Here is a 6,000-nt window from a genome sequence, read left to right as displayed (position 1 = left end):
AAAGCCAGACAAGAAGAACTTCTGAGGATAAAGGAAGCTGAAGCCAAAGCACTAGCCGATGCTGCTGCTGCTGCTGAAGCTGAAGCTAAAGCCGCTGCTAAAGCATAGAATGCTCTGACTCAGGGGGAGTCCTCTACTTGTGTCCCTCTGGTTCTCAAGACGCTTGAAGAACTCCAGAAAGAGCAGAAGGAAGTCCGAGCCAGATTGGATCAACAGGACACTGTCAACGCCAACATCCAGAACCTGCTGACTCAACTGCTTCAAAGAATGCCTCCTCCTCCCAACCCTTAGGCACTTAGGACTCTTTTCTTGTTGCTTTGCTTATCTTTGTTCTGATGTTTTTCTCTTATCATTATCTCTGATGTTCTGTCTCCCTTATCTATATATATCTTTCTGCTTTTTATTTTGCTTAAGTCTTTTTGATTCTGACAAAAAGGGGGAGAAATCAAATTGCTCTAATGAAAAAATTGCCTAATACCTTAAGCACTCTGCAAACATACTATTATCTAAAATAAATTCATCTAACTCTGGACTTAAGAAAATTGCAGAAGGTATCAAGGAACTTCATTTCTGGGAAGCTCTGGTAAGAACTTCTGAACTCCCTAGCCTATCTCAGGGGGAGCTCATTTCTATCTGATCTGATAAACTCCTTTTTAATGTTTCATCTGTCATTTGAGTTTGTTTTGTCATCATCAAAAAGGGGGAGATTGTAAGAACAAAAATTGTTCTACAACAGATTCCAGGATTTTGATGATAACAAAGGATGAAACCAAAAATGGCACTCTAACGAAAAGTTTCTAAGTGTGCAGGATTCTAAGACAAGAAGAAAGGAATCTGATTACGTCATCAGATACAGAATAAAATCAGATACAAATTATCAGAATATAAGAAGTATCTGAAGTGGAAATGCGCTCTAGAAGTTCTGAGTCTAAGCAACAACGGATCAGAATATCAGAAGCATCTGAAGAAGAAGCGCGCTCTAGAAGTTCTGACTCTGAGCAACGGGATATCAGACTATCAGAAGCTCTAAAGTCACCTCTCTAAGAATCTCGGATTAACAAAGCAACACAGACTCTAATAATGGACTTCCTTATTCAGAATGAGTAACGGCAACTTCAAATTCAAATGGAAAGAATCTATTATTGGAAAGAAGTTATTCAGGCAGACAAAGTTGTTTTGGCAAGAAACAACAGTAGTTATGGCATTAATTTCTATTCAAGACAAAATATCTGCCATCAAATTCAACGATCCTTTCACCTCTATATAAAGGACAGCAAACAACATTGAGAGAAACACGAACGCACATAAACCTTTTTCTCTCTCTCTCAATCTTTCACGAAGCTTTTGCTTAGAACGTGAAACATTCTTTTGTTCTTACTGTTGTAATATTTGCTTTATCCTAGAAGCACTCTAGATTACAAATTCTGTATTTACTTCACATTGTTTTAATTCCTCAAGTGACTCTGCGCAGTCTGTATACTTGAGAGGACTAAGAGATCTTTCTCTTAGACGTTGGTTGTAATAATCTTTCAAGATTAGTGGATTAAGTCCTTGTTGAAGGCGAAATCACCTTGGCCGGGTGGACTAGAGTAGCTTTGTTTTATAAGCGAACCAGTATAAATTCCTTGTGTGGTCTTTTTCTGAAAAAGCGCTTATTTTCCAAAACAATTCAAACCCCCGTTTCTTGTTTTTCTCACCTTCAGTTGGAACTTCGTTCCAAGCTTTATCTATTGTTGAGCCTATTAAGAAGGGAACTTCTTCATTTGCTTCCTACAAAGATGCAAAGTTGGCCATTGAGCATGGCGCAACTGCTGGTTTAGGGCAAATGATTGAGTTAAAAGACAACAAGTCCCGGGCTGGCATAGGTTATTCTTCTGGGGTTTCCAATACGCAAGGGCTGTTCAAGAGTGGAGGTTTCATCCACACCAGTCAAGACGAGAAGGCTGCTGCCATTTTGGAAGAGGACGAAGAGGATTCTGGCAACTTCGTCATCCCTGGGGGGATCTGCAATAATTGGGTCGCTGTGGATATTCCAACAGTTATCCATAAGTCAAAGTAATGTTCATTGTGTTTAAAAACCCTTCTCTCATGCCAAAAGGAGAAGTGATGACATTGTTGGCGCATAAATACAATGATATTTTCATTCAGTAGATTCATGTTAAATGTTTGTTTTTCCAACTATTTTCCCTTTTCGCTTTTGCATGAAATTGGTGATCACATAAAACCCTAAAAAATAGAATAAAATCAATCTTTTCATCTGCATGATGATTTGCCTTGTTTGAATTCTAAAGCTCTTTATATCCAAAATCACTATGCAGGTTAATCAAACCCATTGAACATAATGATCCAACACCATCTCCCAACTTTGAATTCCCTGTATTTGAGGCGGAAGAAGATGATGTTGAAGAGATTCCTGACGAGATTACCCGTCTACTTGAGCATGAAGAGAAGATCATTCAGCCGCATCTTGAGAATCTGGAAACAGTCAATTTGGGGTCTGAGGATTGTGTCTGAGAAGTGAAGATTGGGGCACTCTTGGAGGAGTCTGTTAAGAAGGGGTTGATTGAGTTGCTACGAGAATATGTTGACGTCTTTGCCTGGTCATATGAAGACATGCCTGGACTAGATACTGATATTGTGCAACATTTCCTACCTTTGAAGCCTGAGTGCATGCATGTGAAGCAGAAGCTCAGAAGAACTCATCCTGATATGGCAGTGAAGATCAAAGAAGAAGTTCAGAAGAAAATTGATGCGGGGTTTCTGGTGACTTCTACATATCCTCAGTGGGTGGCCAATATTGTGCCCGTGCCTAAGAAAGATGGAAAAGTCCGAATGTGTGTGGACTATAGAGACTTGAATAAGGCTAGCCCGAAAGATGATTTTCCTCTACCACATATTGATATGTTGGTAGATAATATGGCTAAATTCAACGTCTTTTCATTTATGGATGGATTTTCCGGATATAATCAGATTAAGATGGCACCCGAGGATATGGAGAAGGCAACATTCATCACACCTTGGGGAACATTCTGTTATCGAGTGATGCCCTTCGGTTTGAAGAACGCCGGAGCCACGTATCAACGAGCTATGACTACCTTGTTTCATGATATGATGCACAAGGAGATTGAGGTGTATGTTGATGATATGATTACGAAGTCAAGAACGGAAGTTGAACATGTAGAGCACTTGTTGAAGCTTTTTCAGCATTTGAGGAAGTACAAGCTTCGCCTGAATCCGAACAAGTGTACATTTGGAGTCCGTTCCGGCAAGTTATTGGGCTTTATTGTCAGTGAAAGAGGTATTGAAGTTGATCCTGCCAAGGTCAAAGCAATACAAGAGATGCCTGCGCCCAAAACTGAGAAGCAAGTCCGAGGTTTTCTTGGCCGCTTGAATTACATTTCCAGATTCATATCCCACATGACTGCCACATGTGCGTCGATATTCAAGCTCCTCCGAAAAGATCAGTCCCTTGATTGGACCGAAGATTGCCAGAAAGCTTTTGACAGTATTAAAGAGTATTTGTCTGAGCCTCCGATTCTGTCTCCGCCCGTGGAAGGAAGACCATTGATTATGTATCTAACCATTCTTGAAGACTCGATGGGTTGTGTTCTCGGTCAGCAGGACGAATTAGGAAAGAAAGAATATGATATCTACCACTTGAGCAAGAAGTTCACTGATTGTGAGTCTCGATACTCAATGCTTGAGAAAACATGTTGTGCTTTGGCTTGGGCTGCTAAGCGCTTACGCCAGTATATGTTAAATCATACAACTTGGTTGATATCCAGAATGGATCCTATCAAGTATATCTTCGAGAAGCCTGCTTTAACAGGGAGGATTTCCCGTTGGCAGATTTTGTTATCTGAGTATGACATCGAGTATCAAGCTTAGAAAGCTATTAAAGGTAGTATCTTGGCTGACCATTTGGCACATCAACCAATTGAGGATTATTAGTCAGTTCGGTATGACTTCCCAGATGAGGAGATTCTGTATTTGAAGATGAAAGATTGTGATGAGCCTACGCTCGATGAAGGGCCAGAGCCTGGTTCCCGTTGGAGCATGGTATTTGATGGCGCTGTAAATCAATATGGAAATGGTATTGGGGCGGTGATTATTACTCCTCAGGGCACACATTTTCCTTTTACAGCAAGGCTAACTTTCAAATGCACGAATAATATGGCTGAGTATGAGGCCTGTATTATGGGATTGGAGGAGTGCATTGATCTTAGGATCAAGCATCTTGATGTTTATGGTGATTCGGCCCTCGTGGTGAATCAGATTAAGGGTGAATGGGAAACGAATCAGCCTGGCTTCATTCCATATAGGGATTATGCGAGGAGAATTTCAACATTCTTTACTGAGGTTGACTTCCATCATATTCCTCGAGATGAGAATCGGATGGCAGACGCTCTCGCTACACTTGCTTCAATGATTGTGGTAAGACTTTGGAATGAAGTTCCCAACATAACTGTGATGCGCTTGGACAGACCAGCTCATGTGTTTGCAGTAGAGGAAGTGGAAGATGATAAGCCATGGTACTATGACATCAAGTGTTTCCTTCAAAGTCAGATCTACCCGTCTGGGGCATCTGTGAAAGATAGGAAGACTCTGAGGAGATTATCAGAAAGTTTCTACCTCAATGGTGATGTGCTTTACAAGAGAAATTTTTACATGGTTCTGCTCAGATGCGTGGATAGACACGAAGCAGACCTGTTAATGACTGAGGTTCATGAGGGTTCATTTGGTACTCATTCCAATGGACATGCCATGGCTAGAAAGATATTGAGAGCAGGCTACTACTGGCTGACAATGGAGTTTGACTGCTGCAAATACGTGAAGAAATGCCATAAGTGTCAGATTTATGCGGATAAGATTCATATTCCCCCGACACTTCTGAATGTAATTTCGTCAGCATGGCCCTTATCCATGTGGGGAATCGACATGATTGGCATGATAGAGCCGAAAGCGTCCAATGGACACAGATTTATTCTCGTAGCAATTGATTACTTCACCAAGTGGGTAGAAGCGGCGTCATATGCGAATGTGACCAGGCAGGTGGTTGTGAAGTTTATCAAGAATCAACTCATATGCCGATATGGTGTGCGAGATAAGATAATTACTGATAATGGATCTAACTTGAACAACAAAATGATGAAAGAGATGTGTAGTGAATTCAAGATTTCACATCATAATTCTTCTCCTTATAGACCCAAAATGAACGGGGCTGTTGAAGCTGCTAATAAGAATATCAAGAAAATTATCCAGAAGATGGTCGTCACGTATAAAGATTGGCATGAGATGTTGCCGTTTGCTTTACATGGATATCGTACATCTGTTCGCACTTCAACAGGGGCAACCCCTTTCTCTCTTGTTTATGGCATGGAGGTTGTGCTCCCAGTAGAGGTGGAGATCCCATCAATGAGAGTCTTGATGGAAGCCAAGTTGACTGATGCTGAATGGGTTCAGACTCGTTATGACCAACTGAATTTGATAGAAGAAAAGAGATTGACCGCCATGTGCCACAGTCAATTATATCAGCAAAGAATGAAGAAAGCCTTTGATAAGAAGGTCAAGCCTCGTGTGTTCCGAGAAGGTGACCTTGTGCTCAAGAAAGTCTTGTCTTTCGCGCCCGATTCCAGGGGCAAGTGGACTCCAAACTATGAAGGTCCATATGTTGTTAAGAGAGCCTTTTCAGGTGGTGCTTTGATACTCACAACTATGGATGGGGAGGATTTCACTCGTCCTATGAATTCAGATGCAGTCAAGAAATACTTCGCCTAAAAAATAAAAACAGAATAGCTCACTAAGTTGAAAACCCGAAAGGGCAGCTTAGGCAAAAATGAGCGTCTCGGTGGATTGAAAACCCGAAAGGGCGATCCAGGCAAAAGTTAGAGACATAAAAAAATGAATATATGTATCCCGCTAGATTGAGTACCTCACCCTGGGGCAATCTAGGCAAAAATAGGGATTTGGCAAGTAACTGCATCCTGACAAGACGTTGTT

Source organism: Lathyrus oleraceus, chromosome 3 (genome assembly GCF_024323335.1).
Source record: "Lathyrus oleraceus cultivar Zhongwan6 chromosome 3, CAAS_Psat_ZW6_1.0, whole genome shotgun sequence".
Classification (NCBI taxonomy): Eukaryota; Viridiplantae; Streptophyta; class Magnoliopsida; order Fabales; family Fabaceae; genus Lathyrus; species Lathyrus oleraceus.
This window is presented reverse-complemented; position numbering follows the sequence as displayed.